Raw genomic sequence first — 26,181 nt, 5'->3', positions numbered from 1 at the left:
AATACATATAGGACATCTACAGTAAATGCATAACTCGTAAGAGTATTGACAGGCAAAGGGATCTAAGTTTACAGCTGCATAGGTCACTGAAAGTGGCAAGGCAGGTGGAGAAGGTAGTCGAGGACGCATACGGCATGCATGCCTTCAATAGCCGGGGCATTAAGTTGAAAAATTGGCAAGTCATGTTGCAGCTTTATAGAACTTTATAGATTTTATACAGGTCGATAAAATAATGAGGGGCATAGATCAGCTTGATGATCAATATCTTTTCCCAAGGGTAAAACTAGAGGGCATACGTTTAAAGTGGATACAAAATTGGTTCAGTCAAAGAAACAGAGGGTAGCAGAGCAAGGATGCGTTTCTGAATGGAGGGCTGTGACAAGTGGTGTTCCTCACGGATCAGTGCTGGGACCTTGCTATAAAACTAGAGCGCATAGGTTTAAAGTGAGAAGGGAGAGATACAAAAGTCTCCAGAGAGGCAATTGTTTCACACAGAGTGGGGTGAGTGTCTGGAACAAGCTGCCAGAGGTAGTAGTAGAGGTGGGTACAATTTTGTCTTTTACAAAGCATGTCGGCAGTTACATGGGTAAAATGGATATAGAGGAATATGGGCCAAATGCGGGCAATTTGGATTAGCTTAGGTTTTTTTTTAAAAGGCGGCATGGACACGTTGGGCCGAAGGGCCTGTTTCATACTGTAACTCTAACCTTATTCAAGCCGCACTTGGAATATAATGTTCAATTCTGGTCTCCACACTACCAGAAACATGTGGAAACTATGGAGAGGGTGCAGAAAAGATTTACCAGGATGTTGCCTGGTATGGAGGGCATTGAAGAGAGGTTGCAGAAACTTGGTTTGTTCTCACAGGAGCGACAGAGGTTGAGGGGAGACCTGATAGAAATCGACAAGATTATGAGAGGCAAGGACAGAGCGAATAGTCAGAAGCTTTTTGCCAGAGTGGAACAATCAATGAGTAGAGGGCATAGGTTTAAGGTGCGAGGGGCAAGGTTGAAAGGAGATGTACGAGGCAGACGTTTTACACAGAGGGTGGTGGGTGCCTGGAACTCGCTGCCGGGGAGATAGTGAAAGCGGATACGGTAGTGGCTTTTCAGGGGAGTCTTGACAAATACATGAATAGGATTGGAACAGAGGGATATGGTCCCCGGAAGTGTAGGGGGTTTTAGTTAAATCGGGCGGCATAGACGGTGCAGACTTGGAGGGCCGAAGGGCCTGTTCCTGTGCTGCAATTTTCTTTGTTCTTTGTTCAAGTGTAGACAGATCTTTCCAAATAAAGTATATTTTTCTCCTAAATTTATATATGAAGAACAGCATCAGAACTACTCCACAAGACGCAACAGTCATGGTGATGCTCGCGTGTATTCAAGCATATTTCTTTCATCTGAGTGTGTCCACGTAATGCTAATATTTCCAGCTTTCCAACATTCCGATTAATTCATCACATTTCTGATTTATCTTCTGCACCTTAACAGAAAACAAACTCGACCTGAAGGAGAAAGGTAGCAATTGTTCAGTTGAAATGCCCATTATTGATACAATCGATTATCACATGTTCTGTCTCTTGATTTGTTAAAACAAGCAAATACAGACCACTAAAAAAAAAACACAGTGCAAGCGTTACTCGGGAACACATCATATCATCTGTTTGGTGAGTCAATTTTTGGCAAATTCGCAGGAAAGTCGTTTACTGATGCAGAAAGACGTCAGCGGCGCAGGTTGAATTCCCATACCGGCTGAGGTAATTCATGAAGGCCCTGTCTTCTCAATCTAGCCTCTCACCTGAGGAGTGATGATCCCCGGAGTAAATCGCCAGAAGCTAGCTTTCCCCTTTGGAATGAGGTCTCTCGCCATCTGGGAATAGAGCAACAGTATTTATATGATCAGTTCTCTGTAAAGGCACAAAGGCATGTTTGAATTCATGTGTGACACCAAGCAAGGAGAGGCGTGCAAATATGCTTTTCATATATTCATAGATGAACCCAGTAGGAAACAAGACAGTATTTTTGCATAAGAATACAAAGAGTTAATAATTCAAGATTATGAGTAGAATTGCGAAAATCAAATTAAGATGTCAATACTGAAATGAAATATGATTCTGCTACCAGTAACAGGGAAATCTTCGAGGTGAATAATCTGTTCAGTGCTGGAAAAAGAATATAATCATGATGGGTGGCAGTTACAAAGTGCTATGGAAATATAAATGTCTCAACACTCACCTGTCCATTTTCCAGAATTGAAATCATGCCAAGATGCTTTAAAGGATTCAGGTGGAGGAATATTTCACTTTCTATTTAAAAATAAATGTTAATCCCGTTATCTCTTGCTGGGACTCAAAGTCAATAGCCGGTTATCAACTTCACTATATATTTGTGCCACGTCAAATCTGCAGTAGTGGAAAGTTAAAACGGATATCAATGAATCATCGGATGGAGTCAGACGACTTTCAATTAAATGTATATGTGCCTGTTCCCTGAACGAGTCCTGCAATTACTTTTCCATCCTTTGGCCTTCCGTCGTGATGCTGTCCTGCTTTCACAGCGGGAATTAATGATAAATACCCTCTTTTCCTCACTTAATTTGACCCCTCGCCTTAAATGTTTGCCCCTGTTCACTGGCTCTCTTGGAAGTGCTCGGAGCTTATCCTTATTTACACGTTCAAGACTCATCACAATTTGAAATGTTTCATTATATCACCTTTCCCATTCCCTGACGACGGAGAACAATCCCTGTCCCCTTCGTCCCAATTCAACATTTACGCCCCTAGTCATTGACAGTTTTATTTTAATCATACCCCACAACTTATGTATCCAAGTCCTTGATATAATTTCAACTGACTGACATATAATGTAGCTTCAAATCACTGCACGGGGCTTTACGAAATAGAAGATGCTCTGACGAAGAGAGACGCAGACCTGAAAATTGAGATCTCTTTTTACGCTACAGATGCTGTCAGACCTTGTGAGAATGTTCAGTTTCCTGGTTCTGTTAAAGGTTCCAGCATCCGCAAAACATGGTTTTGCATGAATGGCAACCAACGATTGCACTGAATGCTGTAATCCACAAATACGAACAGACTAGAAATTAATTTTGTACAGCAGTATAATTTTAAGGACTGATGAATATGTCAAATCCTATAGGTCAGAAGGTACATTCCATTAAATTCGGGTGAATTATGTTGAGTGAAGCAATTACCTACTTTATTCGCTCCTCCAGATTATTGAGATGTTAATAGCAAATTACCTTCGGTTTTATCAAGATTCGGCAAGTACGACTATGGCAATAGTAGCGGCACGTCACACCAGATGCAGAAATCAGTTAGGTGTTGTTTTACAATGCTGTTTTCTTCCCAAAGTCAGTAATACAACGACGCATAAGCTTCTATATGAGCCTAGATCGTGAGAAACTCAGGTTAACTATGCTCAAAATCTGTCGCAACAGCAAGTTCTATACCGACCGATTTATCAAATCATTTAGTCATTTAAACTTAAAACATCCAATTGCAAAGATGCAAATAGTCTGCCCAGACTAACAGTCGTTAGCTTTCCTCGAACTATACCTGCTTTGCTACTGTAACAACACGTGAACATTCGAGTACTGGTGCCTTGTTCAGTTGTAACTTTGAGTATTATAGTACTGTTTCTGTTGTCTAACACTCGATAAATCCCTATTATTCTTTGAATCATAATCTCGGTGGGGGAGGGACAAAGCAGCGAATTTATTTTCCAGTCTATAACCTCCAAACCTAAGCCGGCTAGCTGGGTCACGCAGTTCTCAGTTCTGATGAAATGTCTGTGGAGTATAAGGAACACCCACACCAAAACGTTTCGGCGCGTGGTTAAAATATTGAGACGCATGCGAATGTTCAAGGGGAAAAAAACGGTAGTTTCAATTACGTTGTAGTAGCGTTGATTTGGAGCAGTTCAATGAGCAGTAAATAAAATAGTCCATTAAAATTTTATGTGAAGAGACTGGACAGTATGACGGTCTTAGAACAGACGTCTGTAGTCGAACTGAATGATTCCATCCATACACAAGAATGGACATTCTAAGACTGACCATGCAATGTACGATGGCAACTCAAAGCTGCAATGTAATAAGCGGAAATGAAACGTAATTGTAATATGACACTTGCAACTTTAAAGTAAAGTTCATTTATTTCTCAGAAATAGGCTTACATCAAACCTGCAACAAGGTTACTGTGAAAATTCCCTCGTAGCCACACTCTGGCACCTGTTCCGATACACTGAGGGAGAATTTAGCATGGCCAATGAAGCTAGCCAGCACTTATTTGGAATCTGGTAGGAAATCGGAAGACAGAATGGAAACACACGCCGACACAGTGAGATGTGTAAACTCCACACAGACAGTGAACCAAGCTAAGAATCGAACCCAGGTCCCTCGTGCAGTGAGGCAGCAGTACGAACCATTGTGCCACCGGGCCGCCGTAATGCGTGTTGACAATATTGATTACGTTTTAATCAATTTCAAAATGAATTTTGTGTTAACTTAATAATCATTGGATTCTGTTTTTGTATTTGTCATGAGCAGACGAAAATATTGCCGAAAACAAAAAAGGTAATTCGTTTAACAATCTGTTGCCAAAATAGGTAAAATATCCATACGTCCGTTCATGTATGAGAAGCAGATAGACAGACCGACCGAACAGCGGACCCATATATCGACAAATGGATGGCCAAACAGTAAGGCAGAGAGACAGACAGATGGACAGACAGATAATAGAGGGATGGTGGAAGAACCATACATTCAGACGGACAGTTAAGACGACAGAGAAACAGATAGACACACCAACAGAGAGATAGATAGGGAGACAGACAGATAGATAGATAGATAGATAGATAGATAGATAGATAGATAGATAGATAGATAGATGTACAGATGGGTGGTCTGAGGGATGGACCGACGGGCGGTCGGACGGATGGATGGATGGATGGATTGTTGGAACAACATATATGTGCATGGATGGATTGGTAGCCACGTTACAGTTTGGCGAGTGACTCGATTGATTGAGACAACGAAGAAAGATAGAACAGAATAAAGAAAGACAACAGGAGGAAAGATGGAAAAGAAGATGGAAAGAAAGAAAATTGGAAAGAAGGAAAAATGGAAAGAAAGACGGAAAGAAATGAAGTTGGAAAGAAATAAAGATGGATAGAAAGATGGATAGAAAGAACGATGAAAAGATGGAAAGAAAGAAGGAAAGAAAGAAAGAGGGAAAGAAAGAAAGAAGGAAAGACAGAAAGAAAGAAAGAACAAAAGAAAGAAAGAAAGAAAGAAAGAAAGAAAGAAAGAAAGAAAGAAAGAAAGAAAGAAAGAAAGAAAGAAAGAAAGAAAGAAAGAAAGAAAGAAAGAAAGAAAGAAAGAAAGAAAGAAAGAAAGAAAGAAAGAAAGAAATGGAGGCCCCACAAGCAGCTAACTGTCCATCAGGCCACAGACTACCCTGAACAACATTACATTTCCTTCAGTTTCAGTGGATCAAATCATCCACACGTCCATACTAACCATGCCTTTTTTTTTCAAAGGTCATTGCACTGCAACTTTTTAAGTGAGCCTGGCAGAACTTCACTCTCAAGGGCATTAGAGGATATCAATAAATGTTACCCTTTCCACAGCCATCCACGCTCTATGATTGTTTGCTCGTCTGATTGCCTCAATATGGAAATTAATATTTCACCAGATGAAAAAAATGCGGTATAAAAAATAAAGCCTGGCCTGTATAAATGTGAGTTTGACGTTGAAATAATGTGAAATATATTATTCCAGAAAAGTAAAATTTCAGGAAAACTGTTCGTTTTGACTGTCTTAAAAACTTACTAAATTTGGGCAAAAATGTCTGTCTATTCCCCACACAATTTGCAGACAGGGCGTTATAGGCCATAGCCAATTGTTTTAGAAAACAACATCAGTGTTGTTTTTCTGTCACTGACTTTAAAACAGTGTTCAATGCACACTGAGACTCCCGTCAATAAAAAAAAAACAACATTCATATGTGTTAGCTGTTCAGTTCTCATATGTTTTTGGGCACCTCTTTTTTTGGGTGAGCCTTCTCTCCTTGGGTGAAAACAAACACAAGTTCCAGAATTTAACGATGTCAATCAAGTTTTCCGTCACTTGCATCATATGTTGCGACCTCTCCAGAAAGTTTATATTCAATGCGAATGCTGATTCCATTTTGAAAAGTAACGCTGAATCCCCCAGAGAAGAATACTTCGCCTCGTAATCTGTTAAAAAGTGTGTGGGAAGATATGAACTCTTCTTTACTGACGATAAGAGGTTCGCTAACAGAAATACCTGACACTGATTTAAAATGAACTCTGAACAATGTATTTGTTTAACTAACGGGGAACCTTAACTTAGGCAGTGACGTACTAAATAAAATACGATTCTAACGGAATGCTGTTCAAATAAATACAATATTCAATAAACAAAATAAAAATATAGTCATAGAATTCAGTCAGTTTCAAAGATACAAACAGGTTCTCTGTGTTGATTCATCTGTTCATAAGTTATTTCTGTTCATTACCTTTCGCTGGTTAGATGGTGCATTCTCTGAAGAGATAGCTGAAGCATGCAGAGCTGAGAGCTTCTCTCTCCCTCTCGAGATTTGAGAGGTGACAGTTTTTCTGTTGTTTTCTCGTTTTTCCCTCTTACAGTCCCTTTTAAACCTGGGATGCCCTATCAATTTTCCAACAATAGAGTTTATCTGATGTTGTCAACACCATCAAATTCAAATGTCATATGTTCCTGATAGCTGAGAGACTGGTTTGATTTGATTGGATTAAATTCTTTAAAAATCAGGTTGTCTGGCAGGACTACTACTTCACCTTTTGATACTAATGTTTCAGTCTTGACTTTGTATGTACGTTTAATTTTAAACCTCCAAGCACTGAAACAAAACACCTGCTTTTAAAGGGGCCACGCAATGTTGTTTTCCCTCGAGCATTTTTACATCTTTACCAACATCAAATTCCAATTTCATGAACTAAACTTTGCAACAATATATGCAAGCATAAATAAACTTCAACTTTAATAAAGTGAATGATTGAGGCTCACAACCTCCGAGGGATGATTAATTCTGAAGATTCAACGCCAAATGAATGAAGGCATTAGTCGTCATTTCTATCGTAAGTGCTTAATTTCTTATGTTGACACAGCGTCTCCGTTTCCAAAATCAACACCACACATCACACCCAGCATCACACAGCTTCCTTGCAGTCATTGAAACGTCTTTCCTGATTACTAATTTACATGCCTCTGAGAAATGTGTGTGTTCCAATGAGATCATCCCAATTCGTTGAAAAGTGAGAAAGCTTCAGCCAGTTAATTTGACTTCACTGGAAAATTTCAATATCCCAGGGATCTGTCTGCTGATACTTTATTTCCCTCCCGTGTAATATATAAGATGCAAGAAAAAGTATTCAAAAATATTTCAATTATTTCGATGCATGTTAATTAAAATAGTTTTTAAAAAACCTAGCCGGCATCACGTGATTCTGTGCACAACAAATCAATTTGAAGTTCGAAGACCACCACATGCTTTTGCCACTAGTGGATAGTTATTAAGGCATTAACGAGAGGACAACGTTCGACACAGATCCAAGTACTCTGCAGTTGGCAATTTCAGCAGGCACAGAACAGACAATGCTGAATTGTATTATGCAGCAATCCTCGGCCAGGATGCCAATCTGAACGATCCCACCGGCCCCTTGATGAGGTCCACAGTGTCATAAATACGAGTATTCAACCACTTTGATCCGGTCCAACTCATAACAGGTAAGGTCAAAATGTACTGGATATAGCCAAGCTGGAGTCGCTCACTACATTCAGTTACGAAGATAAGACTTATGCAACAGAACTGGCTTTACCTGTAGCCCAACTGTTCGGTGGAAACAGAACACTGGCCTCGATATAACAGTTAGGATCATTAATGATTTATGCCCTTCTCAAAAGCTGTGAAATCTATAAAAGCCGTCCGATGCCAATCCGTTCGGCATATTCCAGATAATCACCAACCTGGTGCGAGTGACAATATTTTGCATTGTTAAACAATACTTAATGAAAAAGGAATTGCTTGCTCACTGATCTAAATTTGACTTCCTCCAAGGCCTAACAATGCTCAGCGCATTAAGGTATCTTACCTTGACATGGAGGATGATTTCAAAGTGTGTGACATGAAAGAGCGCCGATATCATGGGCATCTTGGTGATTTTGTTTTCCACCGCTTGGCCACCAATCAAGTACAAGCGATGTCATGGATGCCCGGGGTCAATCATCTCAGCGCCAGGCAGCACTGCCGTATTTAATCAGATTAATTCGATCGGCAGCTGCTTCCTTAACAGATCTCATCAAGCGTAATAATCGTCAACAGTAGATTCCTTATTCCTGATGTGCTCATATCAGTAGTGTTAATGTTCCATGATCATTATAACATTTGAAAATGGGTTCTGGACACCTCATGTCCTGAAACAGTTCACATATATGCATAGAAAATCCATGTGTGTGCTGATAATTGTCATCTAACGTGTCCGGTTCAATGGATATTCCCATAGTGTATTGCCAACAAGAGGTAAATTAAACTTCTCAATTTTATGTGCGTTGCATTACTTCCACGTTTTGCCTCACAATCAACATACTGTTATTCGCATCAATCAGCGTCTCAATGAAAACAGCCAATTAAGTACTCTCCCAAGAAGAACAATCAAACCATCTAGATTCTGTAGTGAGCAAGCCGCTCTAACTCCCAAATCACCAAAATATTAGTGAGTTTAGTTGCATAAGTGTATAATATCTATTTACTAAATAAGTGCTTCTTCACCTGACTAAATTACCTCCAAATGCTCCAAAACGAAGTATCCAGTTTGCTTGATCCATCATCCACATCTTAAACATATGCCCTCTCAGCCACTGCAGAGAGTATCATCATGGTGTATCATCTTAGATATGAAAATGACTCATCCTCCATCTTTATATTATGCCAGACCGTTGGTCTCTTCCAGCGATGAACACAAAAGAATGCAATAGTAACATCAGGAAGGTGCCATCTAAGCCGTACTCCGACCAGAATGTAAGCTACAACACCAGGAAAAGTCAGAACGTGAATCTCATGTCCGCCAAGTTCTGGGCAAGTATCAGCATTATAGTCATTGCACCGACTCCAAGTAGCAACTTACCATTCCATTAGCAGAGATAAGTACATATGGAGCTGATCAGCTCACACCCAAGAAAAGAAAAGGAAAATATCATGATGTGATGCAATCCGATCCACACAAGTTATAGCAGAACAAGAGATCCACAATTTTTGTTCAGATGTACCGCAAAGGGAACAAAGAACAATATAGCACAGGAACAGGCCCTTCGGCCCTCCAAGCCTGCGCCGCTCATGTGCCCAACTAGTCCATTCGTTTGTATCCCTCTATTCCCAGTCTGTTCATGTGCCTATCTAGATAAGTCTTAAACGATCCCAGCGTGTCCGCCTCAATCACCTTGCTTGGGAGTGCACTCCAGGCACGCACTACCCTCTGTGTAAAATACGTCCCCCTGACATCTGTGTTGAACCTTGCCCCCCTCACCTTGAACCTGAGACCCCTTGTGTTCGTCACCTCCAAACTGGGAAAAAGCTTCCCACTGTTTACCCTATCTATGCCCTTCATAATTTTATACACCTCTACTAGGTCGCCCCTCCTCTGTCTTTCCAGGGAGAACATCCCCAGTGTACCCAAGCTCCACTCATAGCTAAGACCCTCCATACCAGGCAACAACCTGGTAAACATTTTCTGTACTCTCTCCAAAGCCTCCACGTTCTTTTGGTAGTGTGGTGACCAGATCTGGACTCAGTATTCCAAATGTGGTCTAACCAACGTTCTATACAGCCGCAACATCATAAGCCAACTTTTATATTCTATGCCCCGTCCAATAAAGGCAAGCATGCCATATGCCTTCTTCACCACCCTCTCCACCTGTGCTGCCACCTTTAAGGATCTGTGGACTTGTACACCCAGGTCACTCCTTGTGTCTATACTCCTGATGGTTCTGCCATTCATTGTATAGCTCCCCCTTAGATTGGATCTACCGAAATGCATCACTTCGCATTTATCTGGATGTAATTCCATCTGCCATTTCTCCGCCCAATGTTCCAGCCTATCTATATCCTGCTGTATTCTCTGACAATGTTCATCACTATCTGCAACTCCAGCAATCTTCGTGTCGTCCGCAAACTTACTGATCACACCAGCTACATCTTTCTCCAAATCATTTATAGATATCATAAACAGCAGAGGTCCCAGTACAGAGCCCTGCGGAACTCTATTAGTCGCAGACCTCCAACCGGAAAAGGACCCCTCCACTGCTACCCTCTGCCTTCTATGGCTAAGCCAGTTCTCCCCCCATCTAGCTAGCTCACCGTTTATCCCGTGAGATTGAACCTTATGCACCAGCCTGCCATGAGGAACTTGTCAAACGCTTTAGTAAAATACATATAGAAGACATCCACGGCCCTTCCGTCGTCAATCGGTTTTGTCATCTCCTCAAAAATCTCAACCAAACTTGTGAGGCATCACTTCCCTCGTACAAAACCATGCTGTCGATCGCCAATGAAATTATTCAGTTCTAAATACGCATATATCCTATCTCTAAGAATCTTCTCCAACAATTTCCCTACCCCAGACGTCAAGCTCATCGCCCTATAAATACCCGGGTTATCCTTGCTATCCTTCTTAAAAAGCGGGACGACATTTGTTATCCTCCAATCCTCTGGGACCTCACCTGTGTCCAGTGGAGAGACAAAGATTTCTGTTAGAGGCCCAGCAATTTCATCTCTTGCCTCCCTGAGGAGTCGAGAATAGATGCCATCGACCCTGGGGATTTGTCTGTCTTAATGTTTCCTAAAAAACCTAACACTTTCCCCCTTGTAATTGAGATTTATTTCTAACAGGTCAACACATCTCTCTGAGACACTATCAGTAAACATGTCCCTCTCCTTTGTGAATACTGATACAAAGTATTCGTTTGGTATCTCACCTATTTCCTTTGGTTCTAAGCATAATTCCCGTCCTTTGTCCTTGAGGGGTCCGATTCTTTCCCTAACAACCCTCTTGTTCCTAACGGATGTCTGAAATGCCTTAGGATTCTCCTCAATCCTGTCTGCCAAGGACATTTCGTGGCCCCTTTTTGCCCTTCTAACTCCCTGTTTGAGTTACTTTCTCCTTTCTCTGTATTCTTCCAGTGCTCCATCTGTTTTTAGCTGCCTGGACCTCATGTATGCCTCTTTTTTCTTTTTGATTAGACCCAGAATTTCACTGGTTATCCACGGCTCTTGAATCCTACCTTTCCTCTCCTTTCTCTTTACAGGCACATGCCTGTCCTGCAGTCCTAGCAACTGCTCCTTAAAAGACTCCCACATGCCAGATGTGGATTTACCCTCGAACAGCCTCGCCCAATCATCAGCCACCAAATCCTGCCTAATCCGGCTGTAGTTAGCCTTCCCCCCAATTCAGCACCTTACCCATAGGACAGCACTCTTCTTTTTCCATGAGTATCCTAAAGTTTACAGAGTTGTGGTCACTATTTGCAACATGTTCCCCCACTGAAATGTTGATGACTAGACCAGGCTCTTTCCCCAGTACTAGGTCCAGTATAGCCCCCTCTCTAGTTGGACTGTCAACATATTGTTCCAAAGAACCTTCCTGCATTTTATAAATTCTTCCACGTCCAGGCCCCCAGCCCTAAGCGATTTCCAGTCTATGTGAGGGAAATTAAAGTCTCCCACGACAACAACCCTATTTTTTCTGCATCTGTCCAGAATCTCCTTACATATCCGTTCCTCAACTTCCCGTGGGCTGTTGGGAGGCCTGTAGTATACCCAGTAATTAATGCAATGCAATTGCGTTTAAAATGTATGAATACTCGTTTGTATTACTAATGCCCGTTATAGAGAATAAGCGTTGTCCTTAATTTGTCTGACCATATAGATGTTCTTGATTCTTATGTTCTTTCTGAAATTGCCAGGCAAAAGGCCCAGGTCAAGGCTAGTCAGAAATTGACAAACGTAGTGGCCCTGACAGCAATATGCTGCAAATAATGTCATTGAACAATAGGTTAGGTGCATCCGAGCAAGTCCGAAATGTAAAGCCACATGGATGTTGCTATTTTTCACATGCATGACAAACTTTATTGGGTATATTTCTGTAAAAGCTACAATTTGTATGATGTATGTCAGGGAAAGTGAGCTATGTAGTCGAGAATATGTCCGAAAAGTAGAGAAAATAGACAAGAATGGCAATCTTCTTAAAAGTGACCACAAATATATTTTACAGCCATTGCAAACAATATTATTGTATCAGAGCTGGAGATGAACATACCATTCACAACGTGCAGCAGAATATTGCTAAAAACAGTCATAATATAGTCATTAGTCCCAGGAAAAGTGTCAGAGCATTTCAAGTTACTAGAGACGAGTTGATTCATTATCACTGGGAGACTGTAAGTGGAAGTTTTAAAAATAACTATCAAGCAAAAACCTACCGAAATTTGGAAATGAAACAGTTTAATAACGAGAGGCAACAAGCATTTATAACAAATAGATCGAATTTCGCAATTGTAGTTATTGTTACTTTGTTTTTGCAGTGATGGAGATGGTGGAGGATGCAAGGACCTTGTGTAGTGTCAATATCTGATTTGATTTTATTCATTAATTTTACATGTATTATTATGCACTGCAGTAGTGCTGCTAGAGCGCATTATGGACAAAGCATAGCGTTCATAGAGATGGACACGAGACAGTGCAGAATGTCGCGTTACAGTCATAGCTCGGGTGTCGAGAACGGTCAACTTAATGCGAGGCACGTCCATTCATAGGTATAATGACAGCAGGGAAGAAGCTGTTCTTGAATTGCTTTAGTACGTGACCTCAGATTTTGTATCTTTTTATTCCTGCGGAAGAAGGTGGAAGAAAGAATGTCCATGGTTCGTGGGGTCCTTGATTATACTGGTTGCTTTGCCAAGGCAGCGGGAATTTGAGACAGAGTCAATGGATGCGAGGCTGCATTGCGCGATCGATTGGGCTACATTCACGACCTTTTGTACTTTCTTGCCGTCTTGGGCAGAGCAGAAGCAATATCAAGCTGTGATACAACCAGAAAGAAGGCTTTCTCGGGTGCATCTGTCGAAATTGTTGAGAGTCGTGGCTGGCATGCCAGATTTTCTTAGACTTCTGAAAATGCAAAGACGTTTCTGGCATTTGTAACTGTAGTATCGGCATGGGGGAATCAGGACAGGTTGTTAGTGACCTAAACAACTAAAAATTTGAAGCTTTTGAACATTTCTACTTCGTCCCCCTTGATGCAGATAGGGGCATGTTCTCCACGACGCTTCCTGAAGTCGTTGACAATCTCTTTTTTTTCTTGTTGACATTGAGGGAGAGATTATTGTCGTCGCTCCAGTTCACCAGTTCATCTCATTCCTGTAATCTGTCTAGTCATTGTTTGAGATCCAGCCCACTACGGTGGTGTCATCAGCAAATCTGAAAATCGAGTCGGAGGGGAATTTGGCAGTGGTAGTTGTGTAAGGAGTATAGAAGGGGGTTGAAAACATAACCTTGTAGTTCACCGGTGTTGAGGATGATCGTGGAGGAGGTGTTGTTGACTTTCCTTTTTGATTGTGGTCTGTGGGTTAGATTGTTCAGGATCCAGTCCCAGAGATAGGAGCCGAGGCCCACACCACTGAGTTTGGAGACGGTTTTCGTAGGATCAATGGTGTTGAAGGCTGAGCTCCAGTTAATAAATCGGAGTCTGATACAGGTGCATTTGTTATCTGGGTGATTCACGACTGAGTCCAGGGCCAGGGTGATGGCGTCTGTTGTGGACCCATTGCACGGTAGGCGAACTGTAGTGAATCCAGCCAGTCCAGAAGGCTGGAAGTGATTCGTGCCATGAGTAACCTTTCGAAGCACTTCATAATTATAGTTGTCAGAGCCACCGGACGATAGTCATTAAGGCACGTTGCTTGGCTTTTCTTTGGTACTGGGATGACGGTCGCCTTCTTGAAGCAGATAGGGACCTCCGATTGTTGTAAGTAGAGGTTGAAAATGTCTGCGAATACCTCCGACAGCTGATCCGTTCAGGATCTGAGTGCTCGTCGAGGTACCCCACACGGGCCAGTTGATTTCCGTGGGTTGACCTTTGAGAAAGCTGCTCTGACAGCTGCAATGGTTACCTCAGATATAGGTTCATTCGAGGCTTCCAGGATGGTGGGCGTGCTCTCTCTGACGCTAATGTGGATATGGAAGACCAATATGTATTTGCATGAATGCTTTGACTAATTCTACATGCAAATGGCGTAAAAAAATAAAGTTCATGGAAACGGAGATGTTTTTGAACTTGAATATTAAGGTATCTTTCGAAAAGTCTACTTGGAGTAAAGTTTATCTGTTTTGTTCACAGTGAAGGAGGATAGACAGGCATGTTTCCCGTTGTCCAATGCTGGGACCATTGATTTTTTTTTTTGCTTGCAAAAGTTAATTCTGTAACTTTGGATGTTGAAATGTAGAATACATTTGTACAGTGATGTAAATATTTAACAGACAGTAGAACATAAGCATAATAAAAATCAACTGCTATCGACTGTTGAGAGAACAGCAGAATGGGCAGACACATGATGCATAGAACTACATATACGGAATTGGGAGTTGAAACATGCTAGCAGAACGGGCAAGGAAAGGAAACAGACTAAATGCAGTTCAAAATTGAAACCAGAGACATAATGACCACGGAATAATGTGGATATGAAAGATCTATAATCCTGTACATCAGTGACGGCTGTATTAGGTCGAATTGACATATTGCCTTCGCTTCTCGTCGGCACACGTGAGTATAGAGCATAGTATTCTTCAGAGGCTGCACACTTTCATCAAAATAACTATGGTGATGAAGCATTTTATCTGTGGAATATTTTATTTCCATTACAGTTAAAGAGAATTCGGGGAAATAATATCGATAAATACAACATTTTTGAAGGTTTTCAGAACATGACAAGTTATTGATTTTATCCGATGGCACATGAATAAAGAAACAACAATTTTATGGTTATTAAAATGGAAAGTTGAGAGGAATCCGAGGAAGACTTTTTTTTAACTTAGCAATTGCTATTAAGCAAAGAGCGGGGTCGATGTGGATGTAATAAAATAATTCAAAGTAAAGTTGGATTCAAATTGAAAGAAATGCTGTTGCCGCATTAAGCAGATAGGGCGGCCGAAATACATAAAGTGAATTGGTCTGAAGGTGGAAGGCAAGGGATTGTTTTCTTATACATAATAATAACGCTAAGGCTCAGCAACTTCGCCATAGGTTAGTCCAAACCAGTGTTACGAACACACGTATTCTTGGCACTCTCCAGGGAAAGGGATTGAAAATAAAATGTTAGAACGAAATTCACACACATCTCATCGATCTGGACGACTTCATTTTAGCGTCTCAATGTAACTGGAGGTTTAGATACTGGGCACATTAGTTAACTTTCCAAAATTACCTCGATTCTCAAAAGGTCCGATACGTATGGCAACTGATGAATGTAGTCCTGAATGTAAAAGAAAAAAGATGAAAACTGCAACCAAGTAACTTATCATCTCTCGTAATAAAATGATTGAATTGTACCAATAAGGATAACATAGCGGATAACTAAGAGGATGCAAATGGCTCCAGTCATAATTAAAACAGTTTCCTCAACGAAGTTCACATGTGCCTAAATCATTGGAATTATTGGACGAAGTGGCATCCAGCATCGATATAATTGAACCTGTGGTAGACTTGTACTTGTTTATCCAGACACGATTTGACACTGAGTTGCATTACCATCTACTATGCAAAATATGAATGTGTGGTGTCGGAGGTGACCTATTAACATGCATGTTGGATTGAGTAGCTAACAAGAATTAATGAGTGAGCTAATTTGATCATTTTAGACTGACGCAATGTGAGGAGTTAAATGCGGCTGTATATTGCAACGGTGCAACAAACATTTACAATTTAGATTGTGATGTTAGTGTACATTTGAGTGTTTTTTTATCATGATTTCTGCAGCTCTCAGCTCACAGCTTCAGTGATGTTGTTGCTGCCGACTTGTCTGGAATGGTTCCTGTATTTTTCCTTAAGAGGTTTAAATGCTTTTTTTGTATTAACTCTGGGATTATTTTTACAATGCTGCATTGCTACTACAAAAGGTCATGTGATTAAACAGTTTTTTTTTCCAGTGAGTTTAATGTCACAATTTTGAGAGTTTTAAGGCTGCAGTTAATTCGGTAATTTTAGCAGTGGCATCAAGCAAAAAGAAGTTCAAGTCTCTGTCTTTGTCTCCCCGTTCTATTTGGAAATACTGATGACTATCACAAGGCAACGTTTTGCTTTCGGGAAGGAAATTCCAGGCTCCAGAAAGACTCAGTTCCAGTCAAGTGAGATTTTAATCGATGGTGTAAGCCGGTGAAAAGGGTTTTGTCTATTGAAGCTTTGGATTTGTTCGAACGGCTTGATTATTCAATCAATTGTGAATGCTCTTTAGGTCTTGCTTGTAATTTTTGAAAGGTATTGTTAAATTTATTTCTCTAGATGTTTACTGCATTCTTAAATAAACTCTGTTTGATAAAAGCTCTCCAGCAGGTTGTTGAATCATATCTGAAGTGAAACATGTCATGCTCATCCTAGCCGAATTCAAGCTGCAAATCTTACGGCTCGGACAGTCGCTATAAAGTACTTTGCAATTTCTAATCTGACCCATAACATTATTACGACATGGAGGGACATCATTAGTACACATTTTACCTTGACTAAACGCGCAAAGATTGGTAAGAATTTAAAACAAGGAGAGTAAGGGTGACGTTTGCAAATTTACATATATAGGCTCAATGAGTAGCCAAGAATGGCAGATGGAGTGTGATGAGGGGAAATGAAAACTTGTACACATTGCAAAGAAGAATAAAAAAGCTATATCCCAGAAATATGGAGCAGCCATACTGAACTCATTTTTAAAGAGAAACTTGGGTGTTCCGTGAGATGAATCACATGGATGCCGAATGGATGGTTCTCCTTGTGAAAATTACTGGGATTGGGTTAGTGAAATGGGGAAGGTAGATTTGAGAACAAAAAAAGTTGAGATTTTTTTTCTCTCAGAGGGCCCTGAATCTTTGTCATTTTTGTCCCCCAAAGGGTTCCATTGGAACACGCAATAGCTGAAAACATTATTTTAAGTCAAAGTTTCATATCTCGTTGGTTCAGAGGGAAGACAGATCTTATTATTGGTAGGCGGAATTTACAGCTCAAACCATCATCATATCCTTCATGATCTTGTGGTATTGCAGAGCAGGTTCGAGAGACCGAAAAGCATACGCAACTCCTAAATCGTATGTTTGTACTCAAAAATAGCTTAGCTTTGCGCTATCGTCTACAAAATCATTATCCAAGTTGAGATGCGATAACAAATATTTTGCACTCCCCTAAGTTTTTTGCTGGTGTATGCAACCCACCGGCATTTCCAAGCTCTGTATCTTGGCGAATATGTCGGCAGACAACATAATATATTTAGTACTGAACGGGAACATATATTTACCATAAACCTGCTACATTATGAACAGTCTAAAAGCTGATTCACATTCTGTCCACTCAAAACAAAAACAGTCATAGAAATCGAAACCCTACAGTGCAGGAGGAGGTCATTCGGCCCATCGAGTCTGCATAGACCACAATCCCACCCAGCTCTACCCCCACATATTTACCCGCTAATCCCTCTAACCTACGCATCCCAGGAATCTAAGGGACAATTTTTAACCTGGCCAATCAACCTAACCCGCACATCTTTGGACTGTGGGAGGAAACCGGAGCACGCGGAGGAAACCCACGCAGACACGAGGAGAATTTGCAAACTCTACATAGACAGTGACCCGAGCCGGGAATCGAACCCGGGTCCCTGGAGCTGTGAAGCACCAGTGCTAACCACTGTGCTACCGTGCCGCCCTCTTGCTAAATTACAAAAAGCTGTTAAAGTGTCATTTTTCTTAAGAGTTTGAAGAACTGGAACAGAAGAACAGTAAGTACAAGCTGAAAATACATGTACATAACATAAACTTCATGGCTTCGTTCGAAATTATTTGCGTCAGATTTCTGGTGACAAAAACTGAATGAAAACAACAATTGTGTGAATGACTTTGCCCTTGCAGAACGCTTGTGATACGAAAGATCTCGGGGATGAGGGATTTTCATAATAACTTCATTGCAGTGTGAATGTGACTAATAGATAAACTTCAAAACTTTACTATAATAGGGAAGAGGTTTTGACTTTCTTTGGACCTGATATGTCATTATTTCACTGCTTTTCATATGTTCCTCAGAAGTTCGGGTTCCAGAAAGGAAATGATGTTCAACTTCGTCCTCCTGTTACTGTGCCCGTGTTCGATTATGTCTGACTGTCCTTCACAAGCCCTCAATCCTAATATCTTTCATAAAACATACGTCCAATACGGAGCATAGTCCACGTCAGTATTATGTTCATTCGTACTTTAAATGTTTGAACAACTGGAGTCTTCGTACAGTGAGGGTAACTCACCATTTGGCCTTTTATTTAAATCGAGTCTCAATGTACAGAAGTCAAATAAAGCGCAACTTTTTCTAAACAATGTTGTCTGACCATTAGAATGCAACTTGCGTGACAGTGGAAGGCGAGAACAAAATTTAATGGTGTGATATGCTATCAGAAAAATATGTGTTACATAATATAGTGTTGAGCTAAAAATGGAAGATTCATGTGCGGGTGAGAAATCAAATTAAACGTTTGAAATTGGTGTATGATGGAATCCAATCAAACGGAACATGCAAAGCAATAGTCTCTAATAAGTCAGTAAAGAAATAATCAGATATGCAGGGAGAATGGCTCATGCATAGAATAGAATGGAATCCTGTTTACAGAATACCTACAGTAAAGAAGGAGGCCATTCGGCCCATCGAGTCTACACTGACAACATTCCCAACCAGGCCCACTGACCTCAATCTTACCCAATGCAGAAATAATTTCGGGGAAATATATAACTTTTCCAAAATTTGTAGAGAATACACGGGCGAGACCAAACAGATGCCATTCACAAACGTTTGAGCAAAACAGAAAAATGGCCTGAGATTAAGCTCGTGCGGTGCTTAACACCTGCATCAAGACGTTGGGCTGAATGTCGAGTTTCTGTTCTGTAAATTATATGCATGTGCAGAAAACAATTTTCGCTTATCACCCAACATGAATCATTTGACAAGACACACATGTGCTCTCTCAGATGCTGCTAATGAAAGTTTCCCCTGTGGAACGACTTCGCCAATCAGCTGGCTTGGAGATGAACATGATGTCTAAGCTTGCATTGGTGCAATTCGAATGGTTCTTTTCCTGGAACGTACAAACAAGTGGCCAAATGGAACACTTTTGGCCGACATGGTGGCAGAGTTGGTAGCAATGCTACAACACAGCGCTAGAAGCACGGGTTCAATTTTGGTCTTGGATGCCTGTCTGTGTGGGGTTTGTGCGTCCTCCCAGAGTCGGCATGGGTTTTATCAAGGCGCTCCAGTTTCCTCCCACAGTCCAACAATATGCAGGTTAGATGGATTGGTCATGATAGTTTGCTGAATTAATGTCGCATGATATGCCGATCAGGTGGAATAGCCGTGGGAAATACTTGGGGTACAGAGAGTGGGGCCAGAGGAGTTGCCACAGTAAGGTGTTGAGTCGGTGCGGAAATGATCAGTCGAATGGTCTTCATCTGCTTCGTAGGTAATCTCCGATTCTTTGAGACATCGACATGCCTAATATTGATATCAGTCGGTCTGATTCTTTTTTTTTATTTCTCCCTTGCAGGATCAGACTTTGATCACAAAATGTCAGGTGCATTATGACATTATGACGAGCTAGGATTTTTTTCCTCAGTTGTACAATAAATGAAGTTTAAAATATCAATAATATAAAGTCCTTGGGAAACTTAAGCTTTTCTTCATACTAGAATTGACAGTCTCGGTATGAGACATCAGCATGTTTTGTTAGGCTGCCTTCAAATGCCTTATTGAGGCAATTAAAATAGCAATGTTCCAAGAACTGCACCCTCGGGTTTCACAGTACTCGAAGTATATGTTAAACAGTAGCCGGATTTCCACTCTCACATGTGCATTGAACATCACAGCTGACAAGCTTTGCAGGAAATCAGACATTTACCCCAGCAAAATATGCATGTATTTACCAAAAAAAACATATTTGCTAGTTTCATATGTTTAGTGTGATTTGCTCTGTGCTTAAGGTTGTCACGGTACCTGAACAGCAACTCAAACAGTCCCGAGATCAAACATACTGTTCAGCCGTATTAGATGAGAAATATATGACATAAATCATGGTTATTTTGGCTGAGAGGATGCAAAGAATAGTCAACACATTGTCTCAGGGGGCGTCTTGAAAACCGCATGGATGCATCAAATAACGTGCTAACAAGAGACGATAATGTACTATGAACAGTCTGTCTTGGCGTTGATTTCAGAAATAAAATACCTCAAGAAAAAATTGGAAGAAGCAGGTGAGAAAATCATGTGAAATTAGAGCAGAATATTATTCTATAGATCGAAAAAGTGTTGTTTTATCTTCTGTTCATGGGCCGCAACACAGGAATGGCAACATTGAAAGAATCACTGTAATTTATAACACAGGAGTAAGGTGTGCTGATTATTTGGCAAACCGGCTGTATTTAGCAAAGAATATAAAAACATTGTCATGCGCAAAAAAAGAAAAGTTAACTATTATCTCATCACATCCCTTTGTAATAACACGACATATCCAAGGATATTTGAATCATCGGTAATCACGGATGAGGTGCCCGAAGATTGGAGAGAGGCAAATGTTATGCCTTTGTTTAAAAAGGGCTGCAGGGAAAAGCCTGGGAACGACAGGCCAGTTAGCCTCACATCTGTGGTGGGTAAATTGTTGGAAGGTATTTTCAGAGACAGGATCTACAGGCATTTAGAGATGCAAGGACTGATTAGCGTCAGTCACCATGGCTTTGTGAGTGGAAAATCATGTCTCACACATTTAATTGAGTTTTTTGAAGGGGTAACCAAAAAGGTAGATGAGGGCAGCCCAGTTGATGTTGTCTACATGGACTTTAGCAAGGCCTTTGACAAGGTACTGCATGGGAGGTTGTTGCATCAAGTTAAATCTCACGGGATCCAGGGCGAGGTATCTAATTGGATACAAAATTGGCTTCGTGACAAAAGCCAGAGGGTGGTTGTCGATAGTTGTTTTTCAAACTGGAGGCCTGTGACCAGCGGTGTGCCTCAGGGATCAGTGCTGGGCCCACTGTTATTTGACATTTATATTACTGATTTAGATGAGAATATAGGGGGCATGGTTAGTAAGTTTGCAGATGACACCAAGATTGGTGGCATGGTGGACAGTGAGGAAGGTTATCTCCAATTGCAGCGGGATCATGATCAATTGGGCCAGTGGGCTGACGAATGGCAGTTGGAGTTTAATTTATGCAAATGCGAGGTGAGGCCTTTTGGTAGATTGAACCAGGGCAGGACTTACTCGGTTAATGGTAGGGCGTTGAGGAGAGTTACAGAACAAATAGATCTAGGGGTACATGATCATAGCTCCTTGAAAGTGGAGTCACAGCTGGACAGAGTGGTGAAGAAGGCATTCGGCATGCTTGGTTTCATCGCACAGAACATTGAATACAGGAGTTGGGACGTCTTTTTGAAATTATACAAGACATTGGTAAGGCCACACTTGGAATACTGTGTGCAATTCTGGTCACCCTATTATAGAAAGGATATTATTAAACTAGAAACAGTGCAGAAAAGATTTACTAGGATGCTACCGGGACTTGATGGATTGAGTTATAAGGAGAGACTGAATAGACAGGGACGTTTTTCTCTGGAGCGTAGGAGGCTGAAGGCTGACCTTATAGAGGTCTATAAAATAATGAGGGGCATAGACAAGGTAGATAGTCAATATATTTTCCCAAATGTAGGGGAGTCTAAAACTAGAGGGCATAGGTTTAAGGTGAGAGATACAGAAATGTCCTGAGGATCAATTTTTTCACAAAGAGGGTGGTGAGTGTCTGGAACAAGCTGCCAGAGGTAGTAGTGGAGGGGGGTACAATTTTATCTTTTAGAAAACATTTAGATGGTTACATGGGTACAATGGATATAGAGGGATATGGACCAAATGCGGGCAATTGGGATTAGCTTAGAGATTTTTAAAAAAATAAGTGTGGCATGGAAAAGTTGGGCCGAAGGGCCTGTTTCCATGTTGTAAACCTCTATGACTCTATGACCCTATGATTCCTATTATTCCTTTTATCGACAGAAAATGAAACCAGGGTTCTGAATGAATTCCACACCTATCAGGGTTCCATTGTTGACGCGAATTTTTTTGTTCGTATCGCTATTCATGCATTCAGGATATTTAAGAACCCATTCTCCAAAAAAGGAATTCTATACATTCTTTTTCACTTAGTTTTGGAGTTCCCATCTTTTGCCTGGCTGTGCACAGTCTTTGCATATTACAAACAAACTTGCTCAAAACAAGTTACTGCAGGATCTGGAATCGGAAACAAAAACATCTGTGAATAGAGAATAGTGCTACCGTTTCAAGACTGGATAACCCTTCATCAGGACGATGCTGCTGAGCCGAATAACACGCGTTGGTGAGGATGAGCTCCATATGTGGCTTCGCACCAGCACTGAAATTTATTCATGACATTGCTGAATTATTTGTCAAGTTAAACCTATTTTCAAAGGAGGGTAGCTTACTTTTATTGGAAGGAAATACCAGCTGCCTAATATCAGATTGAAACACATTCCTTATCCCATTGCTCAATATTTTAATGACAATGCATTCTTAAATAAGGATTGTATCCATGGATTTCCGCTGTAACTTGCGCTGTCGCAAGTATGTCATACCAGACTCATGAATTGCTCTGGCTGAAACAGACTCTAAATTGCAAACTCATGCATATTGCGAATGTATTTATCAAATGACTTCTGATCCGTGACCCTGCAGGTGCATCGATCGATTCCTTAGAAAATTAGCATGTTCATTTCGTAGCTGGCATGGATTAGCCTAATGTGTTAGATGTCCTCGACTTGCTTTCTGGAAAAACCTTCTTTTGTTTTCTCCACATTAACCATCACAAGTCCCCTTCAGTATCATCATTGGTATCGTTACACCTTCAATCGCTGTAAGATTTGCCTGACGAATGACAATACAAATACGGTCATTTTCATTTGACACAGATGCCGCAGATATTACTACTATTTTGGAAGACAGTGGATATCCTGTTGAAATTATCTCTTGCATTTACCAAAGCCCAAAAGCTGCCAGTTCAGCATTTCAACACTGCCAAGTCTATGTCAAATTACTCTGCACTCGCAAGGCAATTCCTTAATTCTGAAGACGTTCAGAATGCAATTTTAAAGCTGCCGCTATGCATTCAGTGCCGCAGCAATGGTTGCCAATGCAAAAAATCTGCCATCCATTCAGAAAAATGTACTGCCTTGCAAAGTTTCAACAATGTTGATGGATTTATCATATAATCATAGAATCCCTACAGTGCAGACGGAGTCCATTTGGCCCATCAGACATCCATAACCAACAATCCCACCAAGCACATATCCCATTACATCAATGTTTTTACCCGTTTAGACCACCTGACATTATGGAACAATTTAGCATGGCCAATCCAATTAACTCGTACATCTTTGGAGTGTGGGTGGAAATCGGCGCACCAAGAGGAAACCAACACAGACATGGGGAGAACGTGCAAACACCACACAGACAGTGACCCAAAGCCGGAATTGAAATCAGGTCTCTGGCACTGTCAGAAAGCAATGCTGACCACGGTGCCACCGTGAAAGTTCAAAGGAAGTTGTACAGAATATGCGTTCCAATTTTATGCCGATGGACCTGAACAGCAATTACCACATTTTGCTCATAATAGTCTGAGAAAGAACGAACTCCCGCTTGTGCATTGACCATCCGAAATAGTTATAATATTACTTGCGATTCTGAGATTGTGGCAGTGCATTTTGAACAAACATGAAAAGGCCAACGACAACGCTGAGCCGAAACATTAGATACATAGTCGAGCTCGTAGTGTGGCTCATTTATCTTTGACAGACTTCAAATACATTGAAATGCAGCATGCCTTGTCCACAAAGAGAACGAATAATACTGCTACTGCACCATTACTTAATTATCGAGTGGTTCACAAGTCTATATTCCCGAGCTCCACGCCTCCCTCCTTAATGAACCTCCGTTTTATTCATGGCAACATCCCAACCAAACAGAGCGATTTTCAGCATTTTTCCCCTGCAATATAAAGTTTGAAATTGCTTTAAATTCATGCAATCAGTCAACTTGTGAGGTCAAGACGGCAACCTAGCACTTGGTTCCTCAATACTCAACTTCAAAAAACACAAGTAAATAAAGTCAAAGAAGCATGTTTAAATGCACGGTCCAAATCAGGCAACATAAAATTTGAAAACACAGCGATGGAAGTCAGCATCGTCTCTGCCAAAGCATACACATCATTGCGGTATGTTCACGCATTTAGAGGAAAGTCGGCTGTCGGTGACATACAAAGTCGGCACGTTCATCGTATTTATATGGTTGTTTTAAAGTATTTTTTCGCACGATATTGATTAGGCCACCATTTCTGTTAAATCCGTAATTGCTATTTAGGAGCAAGCTGTAAGTGCACTCTGTGACCACTGCAGTCAATTGGCCCATGATTATTAGCGGGACATATGCATGTTTTCCAAGTTGTGGCAATTCATTTTTTGATATTATCTGTTACTGATAACACTCTTTTTTGTGTCGAACAATCCGTGTGCGACACATTGCAAGTTCATTTATGGGTGAATTGAAATAAAGGTGCCTCCATTAGGCACGTCCTGTGTGGGTGAAGTTGTGCAGAGATGTTTGCATGTTTTGGTCCATGTGTGCCAACCTAGAGTGCCACACTTAATATGGGAGATTATGAACTTGATTCTGCCAATGTACAAGAAGGGGAGCATGGATTTGAATGGTCAATAATGGATCAGGAAATTGTGACATCAAGATAGGGAGAGTTATGTATGTGAATGGTATGGTTCAGTTAGCAGTACACAGTGCTGAGGCCACGGTGGCATTCAGAGGGGCAAGATAGACGTGACAGATCACCTCTTATTGAGTTTGACAACAGTGAAACCGACACGTCGGTCCGACTTGTCTGCGCCTGCAATAAAACACGCATTTATTTTGCTCCCTTTTTCTGGACTTTGTCAGTACAGTTGTACACTATGCCATTTAAAGATCTCATCTAAATGTGTATTAAATATTGCCAGAGTTCCCGCCTACACACTCGTTTCATGCACTAAGTTGCAGTCTCCCGCTACGCCCCACATAACAACATTTTTCATGAACCAACTCTAAATCTGTTGCCCTTTAATTTACTTCCACAGTTTATGTTTATTGATCCCTCGGCTAACGGGAAACACTTCCTACCATATACTTACATTGATTACTAAGGATAGGTTACACCACAGTAAAGCTCTGTCCAAAGCCTTCTCTGTTCTAAGGAGAACAACTACCAGCTAAAACGCCTGTCTTAATAATCGAAATGCTCTAACCGAGGCGACATCTTGGCAAATTGAACTGGCTCCCTTCCAAGTGCAAGCACATTATTTTTATGTACAATGCGTTGCACAGAACGGCACACAGTGCTCTCGTGGTGGCCTAACTGTTGTATGTACAGCGCTATCATAACTCCCATGCTCAGGCAGTCTGTGCCTCAGCGATTAAAATGCAATATCACATATGACTCTTTAACCACCATACATAACAATTTTGCTGCCCTCAGACAGGTGTGAATGGAACAGTTGTCAATTTGCGTTCCAAAGACTGTGACTCTAAAGGAATTAACGAGCTGTGGGAGCTGGTTGAATTCACATTATCCGTGGATTCTTTTCATTCAAGTGGCCCGAGATATAGGTGGATATTCAACTGCGGACAGATATACTATTACAAGCAAAGCGCTAGTCTGCTGGTGCAGTTGCCCGGTGGTCCAGTTTTCACGCCATGCAATATCGTCAGTGCATTGAAAGAATG

Source organism: Mustelus asterias, chromosome 20 (assembly GCF_964213995.1).
Source record: "Mustelus asterias chromosome 20, sMusAst1.hap1.1, whole genome shotgun sequence".
NCBI classification, from domain to species: Eukaryota; Metazoa; Chordata; class Chondrichthyes; order Carcharhiniformes; family Triakidae; genus Mustelus; species Mustelus asterias.
This window is presented reverse-complemented; position numbering follows the sequence as displayed.